This window comes from Engystomops pustulosus, chromosome 4 (assembly GCF_040894005.1).
Source record: "Engystomops pustulosus chromosome 4, aEngPut4.maternal, whole genome shotgun sequence".
NCBI classification, from domain to species: Eukaryota; Metazoa; Chordata; class Amphibia; order Anura; family Leptodactylidae; genus Engystomops; species Engystomops pustulosus.
The window spans coordinates 60,013,485-60,037,688 of record NC_092414.1 but is presented as its reverse complement, the minus strand read 5'-3'; the positions used below and the strand labels follow the sequence as shown (position 1 = coordinate 60,037,688).

Here is a 24,204-nt window from a genome sequence, read left to right as displayed (position 1 = left end):
CTTTTAGATTTAAAGGGCCAGCGCGCCAATAATTGGCGCTGGCCTGCTATAAGTTTCTTCCCCTTTGTGCCTCAGAGCCTTAGAGAAAGCTTCCAAGCGAGTATTCCTGCGTTCCTGTGTTTTCCTGCGTTTTCCTGCGTTCCTGTGTATTCCTGCGTTCCTGTGTGTCTCCGCTCCCAAGTCCTGTGTTTCCCGTGTTCCTCCGTGTTGCTGTGTTCCTGTGCCTGTGTTCCCGTCCCCTTCTGCCTGGACCTCCTGTTGCTGACCCCGGACTTGGACCTGACGTTGCATCTCTGCCGCCTGCCCTGACCCTGTGCCTGGACCTGTCTACGAGATTGCCATCCGCTAAGGTACCTCGACCTCGGCTGCCACCGTGGGCTAGTCACACCTGGGAACGACCTAGTGGTATCCTGCCGCAGCAAGTCCAACCCGCTTTGCGGCGGGCTCTGGTGAATACCAGGTGCCGCTAGGCTCCGGTTCCGGGTGTTGGCTAGTTACATCTCCCGCGGTGGTCCAGAGGATCCACTGATCCTGACAAAAGGCAGAGGACAAAGAAGGACAATAGAACAGATTTCTTTAATAAAGTATATTAAAAAGTTTTTTAAGAAGTTTTTTTTTTCATTAACTGAAGTCAATTAAATGGGGAAGGGTGTGCAGAGATGGGGAAAGCTTGACTTCCATGTTAAACTCTCCGTCTCCTTGACTTGTACAGCCAACTTACATTTCACTTCAAAGTTGATTTTCTGGTTGATGTTATCAAACTGGGCCATGAAAGAAACATGATCTGGAAGGTGTTAAGCTGCTTGACAATTACTGGATATAGTTTATACGGCCAATTTCTGATTGGCCGTATACAGGTTCCCTTTAAATACTACAGATCTGTTGTAGAATGCATTCAACTAAATGGTGTTTGCAGAAATATATGCTACAGAACAACCTTATGGACTTTTGATATTGACTATTCAGAAATGTATTTATGATGAAAGGTGAATATTTAAAAAGAAATCGGTCCATCAAGACAACCCTAAGGCATATGGATGTCACAAAGAGGAATTCCCCACTTCTATTCTTAGTTGGTGATCAAAATGTTTTGAGGCCTCGAAAACAGTGTTCCTCTTCTTAAAGTAGTGAGAAGATGACCCCTTTAAAGTTTGTTTTTCAAAAACCTTCTCATGTATAAACCAAAAAACCAGGGTTGTACCACTTTTTCCAGACTTCTGATTAGCCTGTAAGAGTGAAAACCCCTCCTTGCCAGTCATTAATTAGACAGGCAAAGTGAGATCACAGTTTCCTGTAGAGCTTTGTGTAATTCACAGTTCTGGATCGTGTAATTACATCACCTTTAGCCTCATTTATTTCACTGACAGTTTCAAGTTGCAGAACATAATAACACAGTTTCCATTCTTATTTAGAGGTAGCTGTATATTCACAAGGCAGCTGGCAGCCGATTCTGTGATAGACCGTATCTGTAAAGCCTTAGAATAAAAAATCCGAATTGGGCTAATGCTAGCGCAGCCACTTGGATACATATGAGAATACGGCGTGTTAATTGCTATGGCAGCTCACCAAAAAAACAAAGCTGCTAGAAAGAGCGGCAATGTTTAGTCAGTCTGCTAGGCAACACAAGTGTTAGAAGTCATAAAGCACCAATATCAAAGGCTTAGGTGGCCAAGTCGCATTTTCCCGGCTATAATCTTACTAATGCTGCTGACAACTTAACTATGCTCACTTTTTCATGTTCCAGTAATGGAACCCAGGGACCCGCTTATTCCTCCCAGAATAGACAAATACAATTGGCTGCTGATGGTCACAGCTGGCTCAGAGGGTAAAGTAGCAGTAATCCACAAATGACGGCTTAACTACTGTACCGAAAAGTTGCCAACACCTCAATTTCCAAAGATATAGCAGGTGCAAGAGACAAAACATGTCTCAAATTGAGAACTTTATACATTCTTATAGGAGTTGGCCATTCACAGTAAGAAGGTCTCAGACTTCCCTTTACTTACCCTACTTAACCTGTTACAATTTCCACTGATAGCCACTGGGAGCCACTGGTCATGTGACACCTGGACAGCAGGATTCAGCACTTCTTGCAAGGTCCCACGCCCTGCTATCTTCTGGTGGATGAAGGAGACCATGCAGTCATTACATCAGGGACGTAACTACAGTGGTAGCAGCCATAGCAGCTGCTATGGGGCCCACAGTGTCAGGGGGCCCCATCATCCAACCTGACAAAAAAATGGACACCATTATGTACACCATTATATAGATATACATTGTACAACATAATATGTGTGTAACATGTATGTGATGTATATATGCTGTATCTGTCATGTGTATGTATGTCTACACAATGTATGATGTGTATATATACTGCAATATGCTCTATATATGTACTGTGTATACCGTGCAACTGTAACTCACATTTGTGAGCATACAAATATCTATATTTTTTAAGCGGAAAGGGGGACCAATTCAGAAACCTGCTATGAGGCCCTGCCTCCCGTAGTTACGCCACTGCATTACATGGTATGCCAAAGTCCTGCTGGCCAAGGGTCATAGCAATATTTAATTGCGTAATTATAATATGGGTGACCTTATTAAAGGAAACATGTCTGCAGGCATTGTCCAAACAAACCACTACCAGTATGTTGTCAAGCGGCTGAACAGCTTATTAATCATGTTTCTTTCATGGTCCAGCTTTTCCATCCAGAAAATCAACTTTGAAGTGAGACTGGTTAAAAGTCAGCGCGGTGGAGATTTTAACACTAAAGTCAAGCTCTCCCTGCATCTGAACATCTCTTCCCCTGTGTTTGACATCATGAGCCACACTTCATTAGATCTAGTCAAAGATGTCCCTGTATGCAGGACCGCAAATTACAGTGGAGGGGACGATCTGATGCAGTGTAAGCTCCGCCTCCTTGACTTTATAAAGCCAATTTACATCTCACTTCAAAGATGATTTTCTGGATGTTGCCGCCACACCAGGCCATGAAAGAAACATCATCTAGAAATTGTTCAGCTGCATGACAACTGGTAGTAGTTTATTAGGCCAATTTATGATGACAGGTTCCCTTTAAGGCCTTATTCTTATGCTTTCAAAGTGCATTAAACTGTGTTAGTGTGTCTGATACTACTTAGCTATTCACATTAGTCCTGTAGAAATTAAAGGCAAGATAGTACGCTGTGTGATTACAGTATAACTTTATTTGTACTGGCGTTTTTATGATTAGGCTGTTCCACTGGTAAAATGGGGGAAGATTTCTATTGGTGAGCAAATTTTGTATATTGAAGGTAAGAATTTATTGTTATCTAGAAGCCTAGTGCAGTTATACTTATAGATTTTTCTATCCTTTAATTATTTATGGCATAGCTGTATTTCTGCTTAGCTTTAGATCTGACAATTGGAATGTATTATGAATATATTATATGCACACATTATATGTTATGTTTGACAGTTCAAACAGGTGCCTCATATATGCCTGGAGACACTGCTGCGGCACCACCACTTGCTAAATGATTGCCAGTGGGGCTGAGAAAACTGCTGCATTATGTAACCTGCATTATATAATCAGTAAGGGGAGATGGTCTTTAGAAAAAAAATCTAAATTTCGCAATTTTTTTTATTGTTTTTCAGTTTTTGTTGCACATGCAGGATTCCCAAAATCATAGTAGACCACATAGCTTCTAAATTCATACAATTTATAAACTACATATGGATAGAGTTAAAATTGCTTAAACTACTCGTTATAAATTTAAAGGAGTTGTACCAAGTTTCCTATCTAATGTATAACTTGTTATATCCATAATATTCTATCTAGCATTGCTGTGCTTAATGTTCTGTTTGTTAATAACCACATCCTCATTAAAAATTTAAGGTTGAGTATACATGGCGTGGCTATGTGATGTGGGTGGAGTTACTAAACTCCATGCAATCTGTTGATAGATGGTGTAAATCAACATGTACAGCGCAGCAAAAGAGACTCATACTGCCTCCCTTGTACAGGAATAAAGCGTTTTTTTTAAAAGAACACAACTTAAAATCCTACTTCAATATCTTCTCCGATAAACTAATGTAACTACTTTAATATTGCCACTCTGCTACTTTATCCAGTCCGGCCGGCAGTGACAGCTGAGTGTTCTTAGGCGGGCGCACACACTGTAACGTCAGCTGCTTTCCAACATCATATTCTATGCGCAGCCGGCACACAGGGAGCAGTCGCTGTCAGCCGGACTGGATAAAGTAGCGGAGCTGCGGGGAAGCATCAGAAAGGTGAGTACATGCAGGGTCGGACTGAGGTGCCTGGGGCCCACCAGAGAAATTGATTCTGGGGGCCCACCATACCGCTGACTAGAAATATTCGTTATTTTACAGGAGTTCACGGCGGCTGAAGTTTGCTTAGCACTAACTTCCCAATAAAAATAACTAACTATAACACTTCAACTCCTTCGTATGTGCCTAGAAGACTAGGCACTGACATCATAGGAATAGTCTAATTACAGTTATCAGACTCAAAAGTGGGATTCAGTACCTCAAGATGCCGGACGACTTCTCCCTTTTTTTCTTATCACTTGAGAATTTTCACCAGATGCCTCCATCTCTCTGTGGCACATCTCCACACTGTGCAACTAAAGATTTCACCCTCACTACAGCATAATGTCACTTGGATAACAATGTCCCACTCTGTGCTCCTAAATAATATTTACCACTCACAACACAACTGACCGCAACTATACCACCAATACCAAATATACCCCCATAACAAAAAAAAATACTGTGCCCTTTCCATAAATGAAATATTACATTGAGCTCCTTAGTGTATTACAATACACACCCCTGAGTAAATAATATGATAAACCTAATAAATTAAATTGGACATCATTCCCTTTAATTAATTACATAATATATCATTTCCAATGCCCTTCTTATATTTACTGCTCCGCTTATCAAATATTTTATATAAAAGTCCTAATAAATACTCCTATTCAGGTATTTATTGGTAAAGCACAGTACTACTACTCCTATCCTGTATATATTATGACAGTACTACCACTCCTATCCTGTTTATATGGACACAGCACACTACTACTCCTATTCTGTATATATGTGGAAAATCGGAAGAGACTTGTAACGCAGCACATCCATAAAAACTTGAAGCTTTATTAGGAATACGTTAAAAACATAGCAGTATGGGACGGATTACCGCCTACGCGTTTCGAGCAGCCTCCTACTCTTAGTCATGGCATGGTAACAGTGAATTAAAGTAAAACTTAAAAGGAAAACGTTCACCAATGAGCTATCAGTGGGGCGTGTACTTACGTCACATGATGGGAGCGTGTTTCCATGGAGAGGCGTCCCGGGACCGGAAATAACAAGAAAAAAATTAATCCAACATACCGGTTTGAAAAAAATATATAATAATGGACAATAACCACGGGAAGACACCTCCAGAGGGACACGCAAAACACACGGAAACTGTAAGTGCACTTAATTTGACAAACAGTCATTCCCTCAATGTTGTATTAGCAATGCTTCTTAGTTAATGAAATATACGGAGATTGTAAAAAGATGTTATACCAATGGAAAAAAAAGCTTAGAACCACTGAGCAAAATGAAAAAAACATATCTGGATGATTTCTGGGGGTCACAGACTACAGAAAAAATGACAAAAGTAATTACAGTACAATAATAAACTGATGATGTAAACACGGCCATATGTACAGAATCACAAAATGAAACATCCATACACATAAATATAAAAAAGATACATAACAAGTAAATGCAAATGTGCAAAACGGTATGATGAAAGTACTGTCTCATTTGATATCTTAATAGAAGTAAGATAGATCCGTTCTAGCATTTAGACCTGTCGGTACACGTGTGCCCAAACGAAAAATCCACAGAGCTTCTCTTTGTAAAAGGATTTTTCTTATGTCTCCCCCCCTTTTAGGTGGATGAATTTTCTCTATGCCATAAAATTTAAGAGAGGACGGATCCCCAGAATGCACACTTGAAAAATGTCTGGATGCACCTGACATATTTTGTAGGGGATTTTTTATACTATCCCTGAGGTGTTCAGCAATCCTGGTTTTTAATTTTCTAGTTGTGCATCCAACATACAGAACATTGCAGCTGATACATTCTATAACATAAACTACATATGTAGAATCACAGTTGATGAAAGATTTTATGTTGTATTTTTTGGAAGCATCTGCTGTTTGAACAAAATCAGTGTGTGTGGTGTAGGTACAGACATTACACCGGGATGAACCACAGCGATAAAAGCCTTTTGTACTTAACCATGTATTTTTGTTTTTATTATTTTGGTTAGTGAATTTTCCCCTCGTAAATAAACTGGGCGAAAGTATAGAGTCTAGGGATCTTCCTTTTTTGGATACAAAATTGCATCCGTCTTTTAGAATGGCATAGAGTTTGTCATCCTGGTAGAGTATGGGCAAGTTTTTTTTCAAAATACTGACAACCTGATCATAATCTATACTGTATCGTGTGGAAAAAGTGATATTCTTTTCTCTCGGAGATGCATTGGATCTGTTAGATCTCTTAGATGGAATTTTATTGGGTGAGAGAAGGTCAAGCCGATTCTTCTGATCATTGATTTTAAGAGCTCTATTTATCATCCATTTGGGATAATTTCGAGCAGATAGTCTAGAACTTAATACTCTGGTTTGCTGTGAATAGACCTCCTCTTTTGAGCAAGCTCTTTTTAATCGAGTATATTCACCCACAGGAATCGATTTAATTGTGTGCATAGGATGACTGCTAGAGGCATCCAAAATAGTGTTTCCTGCTGTGGGTTTCCTATATAGATCTGTGAAAACCTTTTTATCTATGGAACATGCTTCGAGTGTTACATCGAGAAACGAGATTTTATTCTCCTCCACATTATAAGTGAAACCCAGATTCAGGTTGTTATTGTTGAGGTAGGCGACAAAGTCTGGCACGGATGGCACATATATATGTACCGTATATACCGTACCGTATGTCTGTATATATGTGCCCAGTACTACCACTCCTACCCTGTATATATGGACTCCGCGTCTCTTCTCCAGGACCCTGCGACAGTGGAACTGACAAGAAGAAACCACGCAGCAGCATGAGTCCCGTGATTGCATCATCACGCTGCCGCGCATCAGGGAACACAGTGCGACGCGTGCCGGGAAAAAAAACGGCCACGTCGCACGCACTTATCAATGGCAGCACAATTATCAGAGATAGTACTCGATGTGGCCACTTACGGCCGCATCGAGTACCTGTGCTGTCAATCACTGGCAGGGGTCTCAGATCGGGATTGAGGCCCCTGCCGTAGCGGAGGTACCGGGGGCCCACTGTGGGCCAGTGCGACCCTGCTGTGAGGGCCCTCAGATGGGGATGAAGGGCCTTGCCGTAGCAGAGGTATCAGGGGCCCACCGGAGGAGTCACTGGTGCTCCAGCTGGCCAGTCCGAGCCTGAGTACATGGTTTATTATTTTCAGACCGGCCCCTCAGTATATAGCTTGCCTCTCCGAGTATATAGCCAGCAGCCTGCCCCCAGTATCCCCAGCACATAAAAATAATAAACTCAGTACTCACCTTTCCGAAGACCCCCCACAGTTCCTCTGGTAGCGCACAAGCCACAATATCAGCCGCTTGTTGCACTACATGGTGCAAGGTCAGCATGAGACAGGTATAAGCTGAGTGGGTCTTTTTTAGCACAAAAATTGTGCTTAAAAACTTATTTTTGAAAAAAAAATCTTTTCACACAATGCCTAATAATTGAATGACATTTCCTAATTTTGTAGGGATTCTTTTTTGGAGCAGCAGTCACTTCATTTACATCTAAAACTTCATTTATTTACTGATACAAGATACAACCTCTCTAAATTGAACATATTCACTGAAATTGTTTTAGAAAGTCTAACTGCTGAAACAAAATGAAAACGGAACATTTATTCTCAGGTGCTTTAAAATTAGATAACTAACACCCAATGGGGCATTGTGTCTCTCCTTTACCCCATAGAAGTGCTCAGATTCTTTCTAGAGCTGACTGTTATATACACATGAGCCCTAGATTTGATATCTAGTGTATTGTATGAGAGATATAGGTTGTTAGCATATGTCCAAGACTCCTTGGCTCACCCCCCTAAATCTAGGGCTAGTCTCCTGGGTGATTTGCTTTAACACTGGAAAGTTAATTGACACCCTACTGTTTTAATTAAGAAAATTCTCCAGAGTTGATTCTGTTATTGATTGCTAAACATAGATTTAGATTTATCCAAACGTATCTAGAGTCCAAAAACAGGTCAAGTGCCTGTGTTGCACCAGAATTTGGCACTATCATGTCTCAAATTTTATACATAAGTTATAAAGGGTAAATCAGGAGCGATAGAGACAGAATAAGTTGCGCTCACCAAAAGGGATTCTTCTTTATTGATAGTCAGACATAAAACCGGGCACGAATTGACGGTGATGGGTCATTTGACACACACTCCTATGCATCGCTGCATGCTAGACTTACCTGCGAACACCTCATAAATGCTCCCAACATGCTCACTGATGACATTGTCGGCATCTTTATCAGGGCCTACAAATAGACAAACTTATTGGCAAGATCTTAATGTAATATGTAACATTAAAAACATCTAAAACCACTAGAACCCCTATATACAGAATATATATTAATACAACCCAGAATTATATTTTTTAAAATATATTAAAAAGGAACACAAAGGAAGACAAGTCCAGGCCTGATTGTTTCATCACACTGACTCTGCAATGTGTTATATGCTGTTACATCTCGCTCCTCACCTCTCATCAGATGTGTCTGTTTTCTACTTTTTACTAAGATGAATACTGCTCAGCGGTTCTCTTTCATATAAACTATCATCAAGCAATTCCTTTCAGGCCTGGACACCAAAACCTGGTACCTTGTGGTGAGCATCAGGACATTGAAAAATACAATTGGAGCATACCCTATATATGGAGTACACCCTGGAAATTGTGACTTTTTGATGAAAATCTGCTCACCAGTTTTGAAAGACGCACTGATCTTTGCGAGGATGAAGATGGGTAGGGTCCAAGAAACCTGGGCCATCATATTTAACTTGCGGGAGACTGGTATAGGTCATGGTTGAAATCTTAATAAGTTCCATCCCGGACCAAATGATTAGGATTAATACACAAAGCCAACATCCAGAAAGGTCACAGGCCAGAATGAAAAGGAAGGGTTACTCAAGATTAGGAAGAGTGGCAATTCAGTGGGAGAAATGTTTTTTCAGTGTAGGCCCAGTGGTCAGATATGTATAAGCTTATGGGGATGTAAGATCTGTTACAGAAAAACCACTGCCAGGAAAGTAGAAAGGACACATTTTTATCATTCGAGTGCTGCCTGTTTTTTTTTTTTGATGTACCGAAAGTCCAGACCTTTATTTATATATCTCTACCTTCATTATATGGTAGCTTAATACAATTAACATAATTGAAATCATATTAACAGCATTGTTACAGTTAAACATATGTAGGTCACAAAAAGGAATGACCCATTTTGACTGTAAAGCCTGAGCATCAGTCACTATGAAGTATAGCTTTTCTTGTAGAATATGGTATAGGGTATATTTCCATACATACATACATTCTAATACACACATACATAAACATACAGTATACAATCTAAAATTAAACTTTTCCTTGTATATTAAAATTATTCGATGTAGTAGGTAGTTAGTATAATAAGCCATATGATGGAATTGAATATGCCTACAACAAGGCTCTGTGGTGGACAAGGCATGTCCTGCAGTGTTTACTATAGTCTCCACCTGAAAAATTGTCAGACTCTAGATTAAATCTCCACCAGATCAGACCTGGTCTAAAATGGCCAAATCTGGTGGAGATTGCTTGCACATATACTAAGAGCTGGACTCTCTTAAAAGGGTCAGCTCCGGGTTTCAGTAGGCCCATGGGTGGCAGAGCCTCAGTGGGCCCCTTTGCAGTGAACTCATGTGGTGACATTAAAAATTCTGAACCTAAGACAGCCTCCTGTTTCCTAAAATATTCCCTTGTTTATCATCCCAAACAGCCCCCTCTTGGTTATTTTATATAAGACCCCCTAACACCATATGGATTTATTAGATACAGAGTCTTTCACCCCCATGGATTCCTTATGTACAGCCTTATGTGCCCCCCCCCCCCCCAGTAGCTCTGGGCCCCGGTACTTGTCGAGTGCTGGCGCCGGCCCAACCTCTTAGTACATGCACATTGCAGAGCGGCTGCAGCTGGAGGTATATAATAGTCCAGTCTTAATAGATTCCCCCATTGTGTCTGTACTTTAGTCCCAGCAGAATATATATTGAACATATTGAAGTTGTGGAAGCATTGACCTAGCTGAAAGGTTCCACATTTGCAAAAGATACTTGCTAACTATGGCTACTGCTAAGTTCTTGAGTGGGTACCATATATAAAGTGTCTAAAATATTTAACTTGAGCAGAAAACCTTTGATACATGAAGCAAGCATGCTGGGAAAAATAATTATAATAGCACAATATAACAGAACAGTGCGTCTTGAAGTGACCTGTCAATTCACTTCTAAGGAAATACAATACTTTTCTGTTTCTTTCTGAACAATGACCTAGTCCTTTGTGAAGATTCAAGTGTTCATAGATGTGAAGGCGTTTATTTCTAATCCTATTAAGCAGGTATTCACCTAAAGTAGCACTCTGCACCTTAGTAAAATATGTGACCTTAATCCTTATACCAAAATCCTTTGATGATAAAAGCCTACAGTAAGTTCTCCCAGGGATGTTTTAACACATCAGTGGTCCTAGGGGAAAGACACAATAACAGTACATACAAAGACAGACTGTTATTGCCATAGCACATAACTCCATCAATGCCCTGAGGATGAATCTGGGACTGTCATAGACCCCCATGCCATCATAAAACCCAGTATAGTTGACCTATTGTTAAAATACCCTGAGTTCACTGATTTGAGTCTCCACAGGAATCTGTGTTATCTAAACCATAGGTCAGAATAATATCATAGGAACATCAGGATAAGTAAGAGCTCTCCTTATGGAGACTTTGTCAATTAAGGCCACCTTGTGAAAACTTATAACCATTGATGCTCTACTAGAGGATTCTGGGAATGCAAATAAGATTTCTACGATGGAACAAGGAAAACCACACCTCTTCTGCTTCCTTGTAAGGCATCAAGCATGACTTTCAGGAAGCCTAATGACATGATGTGGGATTATAGGCAAACCAGTATATCTATTCCAGAAGGAACAGATTCACAACTGTAGACAGCACTTTTTTGATGTGGTTGCATCTCCTCAGTACAGTGTAAGGAAATGGTTTGGCTGAGTGAGAGGCTTTTGACCATGGTCAGGCAGTAAGAAATTCCCTTTCTTTGCCATTTAAGCCCGCATGCAGCCGTATGAAGACTTATAGCCATTGATGCTCCACTAAGGGATTCTGGGAAATATACAAATAAGGTTTCATAGGAAGATTAGTAAAATTGTGTTTGTGAAGGATGAATATTTCTTAAATCCCAAGCGAGCAAATTGATTATATGCTTCAGCATGTCCCATCATGTCATGAAATCACTGTGCTGTGACAAAACAAGATCCATGTGATATTTAGTTTTTGAAATAATAATGTTTTCAACATTCAAATTCTACATCCAATCAAAATAAAGGATATATAGAATGTTATAAGATCTAGTAAAAGTAGTAATTCTGGAGATGTGTGGCATATCCACAGCAAATATACATGGTCTGGTCTGCACCTGGGTATAAATGGAAAAGAATCTTATAAAGGAGGAAATTACCCAACGCAATATATATACAGTAGCAAAAAATTCACTAAACTCTATGCTGAGTAATATTCAAGTTAAATAGGCCTTCTGCAACTTTAACTATAAGATCTGGGATGACCTAAATGTCATAAGTGTTGCCATAGCAAACATATTTTTGCTAACAACCTAATATCTTTGGGATTTGCCACACTTACTGGGGAGTATGAAGAAGACATTGCAGATGTATGGAAACATCTGCAATGTGTTCTTCACACATATATATTGTTCTTCACATGCTATTTTGTTCGCACCGTTCTGCGCGTATCTCCCGACAAGTAAGCAGATGTGCCGAACATCTGTAATCTATTCTTCACTGTGTTCTTTACTGTGTTTTTCACTTAAATGATCCTGTGTTCACTGTGTTCACTGTTTTTATTCTATTCTTCACTGTTCTTCACTGTGTTTTTTTTAATTAAATGCTTGATCTCGAGCAGGGGAATTATTCATGTCACCTAGCAACCCATCCATTTAAAACGCATTGCACTCGCTTTGCACTTGCAATGCTTGCGAGTGCAATGCATTTTTGATGCGTCTCCATAGACTTGAATGGGGCGGGAAAAATGCGGGCGAAACGCAAAAGTAGAGCATGCTGCGATTTTGACGCGCGTCAAAACAAACGCAAGCATGCGCGTGAAAAACAACGCAAATGAGGAAAGACCCATTGGAAACAATGGGACAGAGTGCAATGCAAGTTCTGCGCGTCAAAAAACTCGCGTGTGAAAAACGCTAGTGTGGAAGGGGCCATATATGTGTACATGTGACCGGAATAAATATTCATTGAAAAATATCTAATGTACATATCATGCATGGAGATTGTACAGTGTAGACCTAGAAAAAGTGGGTGTTTTATATGCCATTAGGCATTTATTCTCCCCTAGTTTTTATAGTTTTATAGTGATGAAATATATATAATATATAAGATACAATACAATAAAGCAAGGAGAATTCTGCCAAATTGCATATGTCCTCCATAAGCCTTTCTATAAAAAAATCCTGAGGCATAAAGGGTTACAGTAAGGCACAACTTACCTCTACAAGTGGACATATTTACGGGGTAATGGGTCAGGAATTATTAATCACTGAATGAGCCCTTGCTGGTCATAGAAGTTGCCCATATTACTTTATTTGCAATTTAGAAAAAAAATGTGTGTATATATATATATATATTTATTTATTTTATTTTTTTTAATGAATGAAAATTGAGAGCAGTGACCATCCCTGAAAACAGCAGCTATCCTGCTCTGTCCATCCCCAGATTAGCTCTCCATTCTTGCGCTGTTTATTATGCGATTATGGCTGCTTTATTTGCTCCATATTCAGCAGCCTTTGTCAGGCTTATTCTCTAGGGTTGGTAAGTAATGCTGTAGAGCACAGGGAGACAAAAATACCACTGCGGATCAAATCTTTGGCACAATCGCTCATGAATCTTCATGAACCTTTTATCAATAATAGCCCTTCCTGAAAGCCATTATCATATTCCTATAGGCATTCTGAAACAGTTTCTGCCGCGGCTATCACTAACAGAACATCTTGGGGCTTATTGGACATGCTGGATTGGGTAGGGCTGTGTACTTTCAGCTACCAGAGGAAGTGATTTTCCATTCTCACTTTCCCATTCCCGTAAGCGTATCTAGTGCACTGCCCTCATTCTCCTCCATTCATTAGCATTTGCATCCCCTGTGGTCTTTACTAGGTACAGTGTGAGGATTAGCTCTGGGACACTGGACTGCTGCTAAACATATAGGTGAATGGAGGATTTTCTAATTGCAAAGCAGACATTGTGATTTTCTATATTTTACATAATAGACTGAGCCATAATTTTTATTATATTTTTCATGTCACGATAATCATTTCATTAGGTGAAGGAATGAATTTACCGTGACATATCGTCAGAGCGCTCTGTGTTTTATAAAATGTATAGTGTAAGATATAATTACCCTAGTTCTTAATAAGATTCATTGCAATAATAATAATGCAGTGAACTATTTTAATAAATGAATGTTGTTATAGTTTGGTGCTGTGATGGTCCTGGCATTGCTGATGCTGCGTAACCGCTGAGCCTCTGTATACAAATAGAAGGTGGGGCATTGAAGCAAAGTCGGCTCCAGGTTTCGGTAGGTCCCTGGGTGACAGAGCCTCAGTGGGCCCCTTTGCAGTGAACTCACTTTGTGGTATTAAAAATTCTGAAATAAGACAGTCTCCTATTTCCTTGTTTATCATACCAAACAGCCCCCTCATTGGTATTTTATAATAGCCCCCACCACACCCTATGGATTCTTTAGATACAGCCCCCTCGTGGAAATTTTATATAACAACCCTCACACCCTATGGATTCTTTATGTACAGCCTTAAGTGGACCCCCAGAAGCTCTGGGCCCCAGGAATTGCCCAGGTATGCCCAGTGCTGGCACCGTTCCTGCACTGAAGTGAGGTTGATATTCCCTGTTTGTTCATTGAATAACCTCAGGGGCCAAGAGTAAAAATAAATTGATTTAGGGCAACCCCTTTAACTACTGTAACCAGTGATGAGCTAGTGTTTCCTGTGGTATCATAATTGTTAACTTTAAATTCCCTTTAGTAGAACATGGTGAGGCTTCTCTGGTTAGTTGAAAGATCTTTAACCCTTGAGTAGAGACAATGGCGGATCTTCATATAGGCGGTATGGGCAGGCCCTATATGAGCAACCGCCATCAGTCTTAAAAAATAAAAATCTATACTCACCTTCCGGCTTCTTCTCCCTGGCCCAGCAGCTCCGTCTTCTCCATCTTCATAGTGATACACCAGGGCTAGAAGACAGAGCCGTGGGGCTGGGGGGAAGAAGCCGAAAGTTGAGTATAAATTTTTTTATTTTCTTTTGAAGAGGGCCCTGCTGTGTACATTACAGTAATGAAGCAGCAGTAATGGGCATCTGGGGGGGGGGGGACATTTCTTTAATAGGGGGTATCTGTTGTCAACAGTTCATTAAAGGGAAAATCTGAGGTGGACATTTCATTAAAGGGCGGCATATGGGGTGGACATTTAATTTATGATGGGGGGATTTATGTAAAGGGGGCGTCTGGGGGGACATTTTCTTAAAGGGGGGAATCTGCTGTGGACACTTCATTAAAGGGGGCATCAGCTGTGGACATTTTATTACAGGGCTATTGGCTGTGGACATTTCATTAAAGTGGGCCATCTCGGGTGGATATTTTCCTACCCCAGGGCTTGTACTCCAATCAATAGTTTTTTTGGGGAGGTAAAATTGGGAGCTCCGGCTAATACGCAAGTATTTACAGTGTGAGGAGGAGTTCAGCTGCAGAGTGCACAGAGGCCGAGCCAGCCAGGGGCAGCATTCACATCTCCTACACTGTCCAGGAGATCTGGTCTGGACAGTAGTTGGGGTGGATGGTTCATGCAGCTAGGGAATGTGATCAGCTTTCCTATATAGATAAGTTATAAGAGCATGATTGTACTTATCATTAAATTACGTCTATGAACAGTACAAGATTAAGGATATAGAGGATATAGAGTAGTACTTAAGTCCTAACATCTGGGAACATGTTGGTTTGAAAGCTGGGGGGCCCTAGTTGTGTGAACAGCCCTGGGCCCATTGGACACTTAATTCACTACTGCGTAGAGTTCTGAACATCAGTTCCGCAAAATTCTGGTTGTGACTGTAAACCATGTAGCAGGTGTCAACCCCAGGTAGATAATACAGAAGATGTCATAGCCAATTGATGAGCAATATGGAGGTCACTATCCACCATTAGTCCTAAAGCAGGCACATGGATTGTCAGATAGTTCAGATCAAAGCTCAGGCAAAGGGGGTCCTCACAGTAAAAGTCAAAGTCAGGTCAGATAATAGAAAACATTCCTTTTATCAGCGGGATAGCACATCAGAGTGCAATACACAATACCGGGCACAGAAAATAGTGATATAGACATTTAAATAGACATTTTAACCTTTCCCCTGATTGGTCTGTAAAACAAAAATCTCTTTATTGAAGAATCAGATAGATATTTTATTGTCAAAAGTGCTGAGAAATAAAAAAATGCCCCATCTAGATGCAGGTTGCCCACCATAATAACTAGGGATCATTGTATCCTGCAAAACACAGAATTGACAGTATTGTGTCTCATTCTGTCGTAAGTCAGATAATTGAAGTTTGTCTCACGAATGTGCAGGGTGTGCCAGTATAATTCACTGTTCTACATATGTAGTGCAGTGTATTATACAACTATATAAAAGAAACAAAGGCTTGAAATGATCATTTTTAAACATTTTAATTGAGCAATAAAAATATGCACGAGCTACGTGTTTCAAGAATGCACAACTCTCTTCATCAGGTTCTGGACAATGCACATACTCGTCAGGTTCTGGACAATGCACAACTTCATCAGGTTCTGGACAATGCACATACTCATCAGGTTCTGGACAATGCACAACTTCATCAGGTTCTGGACAATGCACATACTCATCAGGTTCTGGACAATGCACATACTCATCAGGTTCTGGACAATGCACATACTCATCAGGTTCTGGACAATGCACATACTCATCAGGTTCTGGACAATGCACATACTCATCAGGTTCTGGACAATGCACATACTCATCAGGTTCTGGACAATGCACATACTCATCAGGTTCTGGACAATGCACATACTCATCAGGTTCTGGACAATGCACATACTCATCAGGTTCTGGACAATGCACATACTCATTAGGTTCTCGACAATGCACATACTCATTAGGTTCTCGACAATGCACATACTCATCAGGAGTTGGTGTATTACAGTCAGATCGATGTTCTGACCAGCGGAGGAATAATAGTGATTGTATATTGCTCTGATCGAGTAATGTCCGGCTCCTGTGCTGTTACTGCCGTGCAGAGAGACTGCAGGCCCGGACCGCGCCAAAATAAATAGACTTTTTTTTCAGGTGTGGTAATAACACTAAGTATCTGCCCTCCATGAACAGTAGGTTTGTGAGTGGGTGTCTTATTCACCTGTATGGCCACCATCAGTGATAGATTATAATAAAACCTTTGCTTATCCTAAAATCTAATTGTGCAATGAAGCAAGGAAGAAGACCCAATGTGACGTGCTATAATGGATTAAGATAATTATTATATTGTGTATAATAAATCTAGAATGTATATTGGAGAATTGAGTAACAGCCAATGATCAGGGGTTTCACAATACGTCGAACCTGCCATTATCCATCTTAAAACATTCTACTTCACAGAAGAACAAGAATAAAGAAATACAAGCTTTACAGGGTCAGAAATGGAAAGAATGCCAGCTGTATTGTCTGTGGACATCTGCATCTCAATTAATCACATCACAAAATAATCAAAACAGGGTCGTCTTCAGAAAGCAACTCTCGCTACTGTGCTACTTGGGTCCCGCTTTTACCTGACCTGCTACTTTGGTCTCCTAGCAACCATTAAAATAAACATCCCTCCCTTTCTTTTCATAGGGGTACAAAGGTTAGCGGACCTCCCCTTCAAATTTCCACAGCGCCTCATCTTCTGCAACCACATGCTAATGAGCTGGCATCGGAGACAGCTGCTCTGTGTAAAGACAGATTAGAGTTAGAAACATTTGCCTTCTTTGTCTTTTTAATTCCTTTTGAAATAATCTGACATCCTTATACACTGTAGTTTTATAAGCATGCTATCAACATCTAGCCTGATGGAGACCATGGACCCTGGAAATGAAGACCCAAAGATGGACGTAGAACTGTCACAAGGAGTTGGCCTAACGATAGATTACCCCTTACCTCTTTTTATGTCAATATAAGCAATGGAAAACTTCTTGCAGAAGGTAAATGGTTAACCCTTTCAGGACCTGGCCCTTTTTTGTTTTTTCATTTTCATTTTTTACTCCCCATGATCAAAAATCCATAACTTTTTTATTTTTCCATGTACAGAGCTGTGTGACGGCTTATTTTCTGCGTAACAAATTGCACTTCATAGAGATGGTATTGAATATTCCATGCCGTGTACTAGGAAGCGGGAAAAAAATTCCAAATGCAGTGAAATTGGTAAAAAAACGCATTTGTGACATTTTCTTGTGGGCTTGGATGTTACGGATTTCACTGTGCGCCCCAAATGACATGTCTACTTTATTCTTTGGGTCGGTACGATTACGGGGATACCAAATTTGTATAGGTTTTATAATGTTTTCATACATTTAAAAAAATTAAAACCTCCTGTACAAAAATTTTTTTTGGGATTTTGCCATCTTCTGGCGCTAATAACTTTTTTATACTTTGGTGTACTGAGCTGTGAGTGGTGTCGTTTTTTGCGGATTTTGATGACGTTTACAATGTTATCAATTTTAGGACTGTACGACCTTGTGATCACTTTTTATAGAATTTTTTAATTTTTTTAAATGACAAAAAAAGTGCCATTTTCGAATTTGGGCGCGATTTTCCGTTACGGGATTAAACACAGTGAAAAACCGTTATCATATTTTGATAGATCGGGCATTTTCGGACGCGGCGATACCTAATGTGTTTATGATTTTTACTGTTTATTTATATTTATATCAGTTCTAGGGAAAGGGGGGTGATTTGAGTTTTTAGGGTTTTTTATTATAATTTTTTTTCTTTTAACTTTTTTTTATTTTTATTTTTAGTACTTTTCAGACTCCCTAGGGTACTTTAACCCTAGGGGGTCTGCACGATCCTATCATATACTGCCATACTACAGTATGGCAGTATATGGGGATTTTACTCCTCATACATTACAATGTGCTGATAGCACATTGTAATGCATGGGTTAACCAGAAGTAGCCTCGGGTCTTCGCGAGACCCGAGGTTACCATGGCGACGGATCGCCGCTCCCCGATGACGTCACGGGGAGCGGCGATCCTCGAAAAGATGGCGGCGCCCACGCGCCGCCATGCTTTTGAAGCCGCCGGCAGCATTGCCGGCGGCGATCGAGGTGAAAACACCCGCGATCGGTGCTAGCACCGATCGCGGGTGTTACCGGTAAGCCTTTGCTGCAATATGCAGCAAAGACTTACCGGCTATGGAGAGGGCTCAGCGCGTGAGCCCTCTCCATGCACCCGCGGCCGACCCGTGACGTGCTATTACGTCACGGGTCGTGAAAGGGTTAAAGGGATATTCCCACAAAGACAAGTTTCTTAAATGTATTCAGCATAACAAAATAACAGATTCTCCAATTCAATGTTATTAACAAAACTACAGCATTTCACAGATATAAGTCCAACCTGTCTTTATCAGCCCTGGTGTACACAATTTCAGTTGCCCATGGTTTCTGCCCAGCAGCAGCCATCTTGCTTTTCTATCTGACACTGTGGAGCTGAGCTCTTCTCTGCTCTCTGCCTCCAAGCCCATCCCCCATGCATTCCAGGACGAGCTCGTACTCACTGACTTCCTGCCAGCAAACAACAACACAACACTTCATGATCTACAAACTACAGGCAGATAAGTTCTTTATCTGGGGGAAGGCACATCAGATCTAACAGTTTGTGTGTAGCTGAGATGTAGCAGAGCTGGAGATTGAAATTTGAGAATTTTCTTTCATGGGCAAAACCCTTTAAAAAGAATCAAGGCTAAGCTTAGCATGTGGCAAAACTGGAAATCTCCTTTGACCCCTTTTAACTAGAGCATCCCCAATGACTATTCCACCAACTAGAAAGTGGAGCATTGTATAAATTAAGTGGCTCACCAGCTCCGGTTGTTAAATTTACAGCCAGGTCAGCAAGTTGAGGAGGAGCCAGGCTGTGATCCAGCTCCCTCCCCATATTGGCTGCAGAGCATGAGAGCCTATGTCTTCATGCTCCGATGCTTTCCATCTCACTTGGCCACATAAGGCCTGTGAAATGAGAAGCTGCCAGCCTACTACTGTGCAGGTGATGTAATCTTATAATAACAGGTGCCTGTGCCGGGTGGCTGCTTCATACGCTATAGGCATCTAAGGCATCTGACCGGAGGCAGGCGCAAGCGATGATGTAATAACGGCACTGCACAGGAAGGCGTAGGAGCAGTGATAGAGGCACCAGCACCATAGATGTTGAGTAGTAACTTTATATTTTTCTGGCTACTGGGGTGGCTCTAAAACTTCAGGCTCTATTCCTACTGGGGTTTCTTTTAATGTTGGATACAAGGGGCTCTATTAATTAGGATGCTAGGGTCTCTGTCACTGCCGCACCCACGATCCTCAGTACGGATCATGGTACACCCGTGCCCTTCTATGAGGCGTGACAACTCTCCAGGCCATACTCACATCTCCAACGCTCCTTCTTCCTGACAAGGCCAGCTTTTCAGGATTTAAAGGGTCAGCAGCCTCGAGTGCGGCTCCCACGCCTGCCTCGCCTGGCTCCGGTGTTCCAAAATCCGCTCTAGCTTCCGGTGATCCCAGAGCTACTCCAGTCTGAGGCTTATCCAGAGCCACTCCAGTCTGCAGTCTCCCAGGAGCCCCTCCAGTCTGCGGTCTCCCAGGAGCCCCTCCAGTCTGAGGCTTATCTAGAGCCACTCCAGTCTGCAGCTTATCCAGAGTCACTCCAGTCTGCAGCTTATCCAGAGCAACTCCAGTCTGCGGCCTCCCAGGATCCCCTCCATTCTGAGGCCTCCATTGTTAGAATATTGGCTACTGTGGGTAGTAGTCTTTGACTATATTGGCTAAAGTGTGTCCACTGTTACTATATTGGATGCTGTAGGGACACTGTCACTATATTGGCTACTGTGGGGGATTGTGACTATGGGCTATTATATAGATTTGTGACTAATGGCTACTAGGTCACTGTGATTATATTAGTATACTCATTATTATGGGAGCACTGTTACTGAGCTACTGAGGGGCTCCTGTTATTATATTGGATACTGAAATGGTAACAACTAGTCAATATATTCAAAGTTTCACATAGGAATAACAGAAGCCCAATCCCAAATTTTGAGAAAAATTTAACTTAGAACTACTGTTCCACTAAGAATACAAGTATTTACCAAAACAGAGATGTAAGAAGTGATGTCCATTCTTGTTCTGTTACTTCACATGATCAGAGCTTCATTCTCCTGCAAAGTCAGGCTTATGCAAGTGCATGATACCCAATATTTATAAACTAAACTTATCTACTGGGCATTGTTGTGGTGCTGTATTTATCTGCTGAACCTGGTTCTGGTACTGCATACATGGCCACCATAATGGGGGGATTGTTGAACTGCAGTCCTGGACTGGGCCCAAGGTGCCGCCTGACTCCTGTCCCTCAATATTTATCAAGCTGTTCACTGGACACTGGTAGCAATGTTACTGCCGTCTGCATCCTACCTACATACTAGGGAGTATGTGCTGTGGCTGCAAACAGTATATACAGTATATATGTGTGTACATGTTTTCAATGTATTTTCTGCTTTATTTTATATGAACACACCCTTGATAATAAATTAGGGGGTGCAGTATGTAATCAGTTCAGGAGGTGCAGCATTTAAAATAATTTGGGGGTGTGATACTCACTATAATTAATTCCAGGGACTATATATTGGAGAATTAATTTATGAAGCACTTATATGTGATATGGCATAATATTATAAGATGGGAACTAAAGTGTGGGGAGGGGCCCACAATATCCTGTGGCTACCTATCTACTAGGGGGTATATGCTGTGGCTACTTATCTACTAGGGGGCATGTGCTGTGGTTACTTATCCACTGAGGGAGGAATGTGCTGTGGCTACCGATCTACTGGGGGCATGTGCTGTGGCTACCTATCTACTGGGGGCATGTGCTGTGGCTACCTATCTACTGGGGGCATGTGCTGTGGCTACCTATCTACATTGTTAACATATTTTGCATTTTATGTTACATGAACACACCCTTAATTAATTAATTAGGGGGTGCTATATATAATCAGTTCAGGGGGTGCAGTATATATATAATAAATCAGAGGTTAACTCAAGGTGAACTATATATAGGATAAATAATTTATGAAGCACTTATATGCAATGTGGCATAATAGTATAAGATGGGATCTAAAGTGATTTAAAGGATCCGGCCGTGACATCAGAGCCAGGCCATGGAGAGAGCGGGGCATCTGCTCTCTCCTAGTTTCCCGTCCAACAACAGGTGGAGGCTTGCAGAACGGGGGTGTGAATATATTAAAGTCCATGGAAGCTGAGAGGTGCTCGGGCGCCATCAGCCTGGGCGCCTCTGGTACTTTCACAAAGTTATTATTTTGGCAATAAAGGAGCCGAAATACATGTAAAACAAAGTCCCCCCTCATCCCCTAGACATAAAGGGGCAAATTTACTTACCCGGTCCATTCGCGTTCCAGCGGCGGCTTCTCCGCTCTGGATTCGGGTCCGGCCGGGATTTAATAAGGTAGTTCTTCCGCCGTCCACCAGGTGGCGCTGCTGCGCTGAAAGTAAACTCATCGCGCCGGAATGCACCGAGCTGGACCAGGTGAAGGTAAGCGGTCCTTATGCGACACATTTTCGGTTTTTAAATGCGGCGGTTTTTCCGAATACGTCGGGTTTTCGTTCGGCCACGCCCCCCGATTTCCGTCGCGCGCATGCCAGCGCCGATGCGCCACAATCCGATCGCGTGCGCCAAAATCCCGGGGCAATTTAAGTACAAGCGGCGCAAAACGGAAATATTCGGGTAACACGTCGGGAAAACGCGAATCGGGCCCTTAATAAATGACCCCCAAAGAGCGCCTATTTTAGACACTTTACCACCAGTAATCTGGTGGTAGATTATCCTTTAACATACAACCTCGCTCCGTCTTGAAGGGATAAAGTGTTTTTAGAATGGGCTTGGGTTGTTTATGATTTATATATTTTGGATAATTAATAAATATGAGCTGTTTATGTCTAGTTGCCTTTTCACATGTTTTTTTTCTTCAAACCTTTGTATGCCATTATATTTTATCGGTGTTGGTTTTGGATATATGAATTTATATCCTACATTAGCAATGCCTGCTATTTGTATGTTTCACGTTACTAAAAGTGAATACCAATGGATTATTAAATTTGTTAGCTCGCACACATCCCTGTGTATTTCAATTGGCTCACACACAGACATGGTGTCCACGGCATTGCATGTGAGCTGATTGTCTGAGCTGAACATTTTGGAGCTGGCCCTATTCCTGCCAGGGTTTGCACATGGGGCAACCTTTTCTGCTGCAATCAGAATGTGAGTGGACCATGGGCTCCATACACATGTTTGTGAGCATGTAATCTGTGAAATGAGTGGGGTCAAATGGGACATGTATCTGCATAGATGCTTCACTCAAAATTGATAGGGTGTTTCATCAAGGGCATGCGGGGTGGGCTCTAAACAGTGATGAAACAGCCCAGGATTACCAGGACTTGATTGCTCAGTAACTCATTGTGCATGGTGAAAGGTTGTGGTGATGAAGAACTGGACTGGAGACCCTGGATGAAGAGGTAAGTATTCTTTATTTTAAACACCTGCAAGGCAGAAAAAAATTGCTGCATCTTGCTATTGTCAGGTCCTTTACCAAGGAAGTTCAGGACAAATCCAGGAAACTGTGTTATCGTAGTAACAGGGATTGGAAAGGTATACATCAAAGGGCTGGACATTCACATTGCATGTGGTCACTAGAATAATTTAGATACTGGTTTTATTAAGGCATTTTCTGGAGGTATTATTTTTATTACTTCTTGGCAGTTGTAAAAAATGGGGAAATAATTTTCCATTCAATTGGTAAAAGCAGAATAGTAATAGATCGTTTCACCAATTACTTAATTCATATGTTTTCTAGGTTTGTTCTCAAGCTGAATTTGTATGTAAGTCGGAACTGTATATTTTATAATTGTAATTAATTTAAAAAAATTTCAACATTTTTGCTGTAATGGGACCAGGTATTATCAATAAAGCTTCATTACCGACACTTTACAGCTGATAATTGCAGCCTGGAACTATAGTAAAGCATCTAGAGAGGTCACCAGGGGTTGTTTGTAAGTTGGGTGTCCTTTTGTGTGGGACCGCCTGTGCATGCATTTACTTCAAAACTAAGAATAATATACTGTAGTTCTTACTAATTTTAGCCACCCAAATCATGAAAAAACTGGTTTTGCATCCCAGAGGGAGAAATGAAAGGGCAACTATTTTAGAGGGAACTTGTCACCAGGAGTGTCCTTTTTATATGGTTCTAGGTGTCAATAGCCTACACTATGAGGATTTAAAAATGTCAGCGTTCTGCATAATTTCAGCAATATATATAAGTTTTATTCACACAACATGCCAGCAACATGTGGTGAGTCCTGGGGAGGGAGTGGCTGCAGCCTGTGTGTACCTGTATCAGTCTCCCCTCATTGAGCAGGAGGGGATGGTGTGGACTTGCATTTTTTTTGCAATTTTGATACAATTTCTTCCATTCCTTTCAT

General features: G+C 41.2%; 1 protein-coding gene across 2 annotated transcripts in view; it reads left to right on the top strand.

The window, feature by feature from the left end:
* The window catches only part of CPLX2 (complexin 2), a 124,014-nt gene that overhangs the window by 29,364 nt on the left and 70,446 nt on the right, over positions 1 to 24,204 (top strand). Inside the window, exon 1 of one of the 2 annotated variants that reach the window (XM_072146050.1) lies at positions 3,234 to 3,294. The exons of the other annotated variant lie outside the window; for it this stretch is intronic. The gene's annotated coding sequence lies outside the window, so the exon portion shown is untranslated. Of the gene's footprint in view, positions 1 to 3,233; positions 3,295 to 24,204 lie in introns of those variants that run through there. 2 annotated transcript variants of the gene reach the window in all.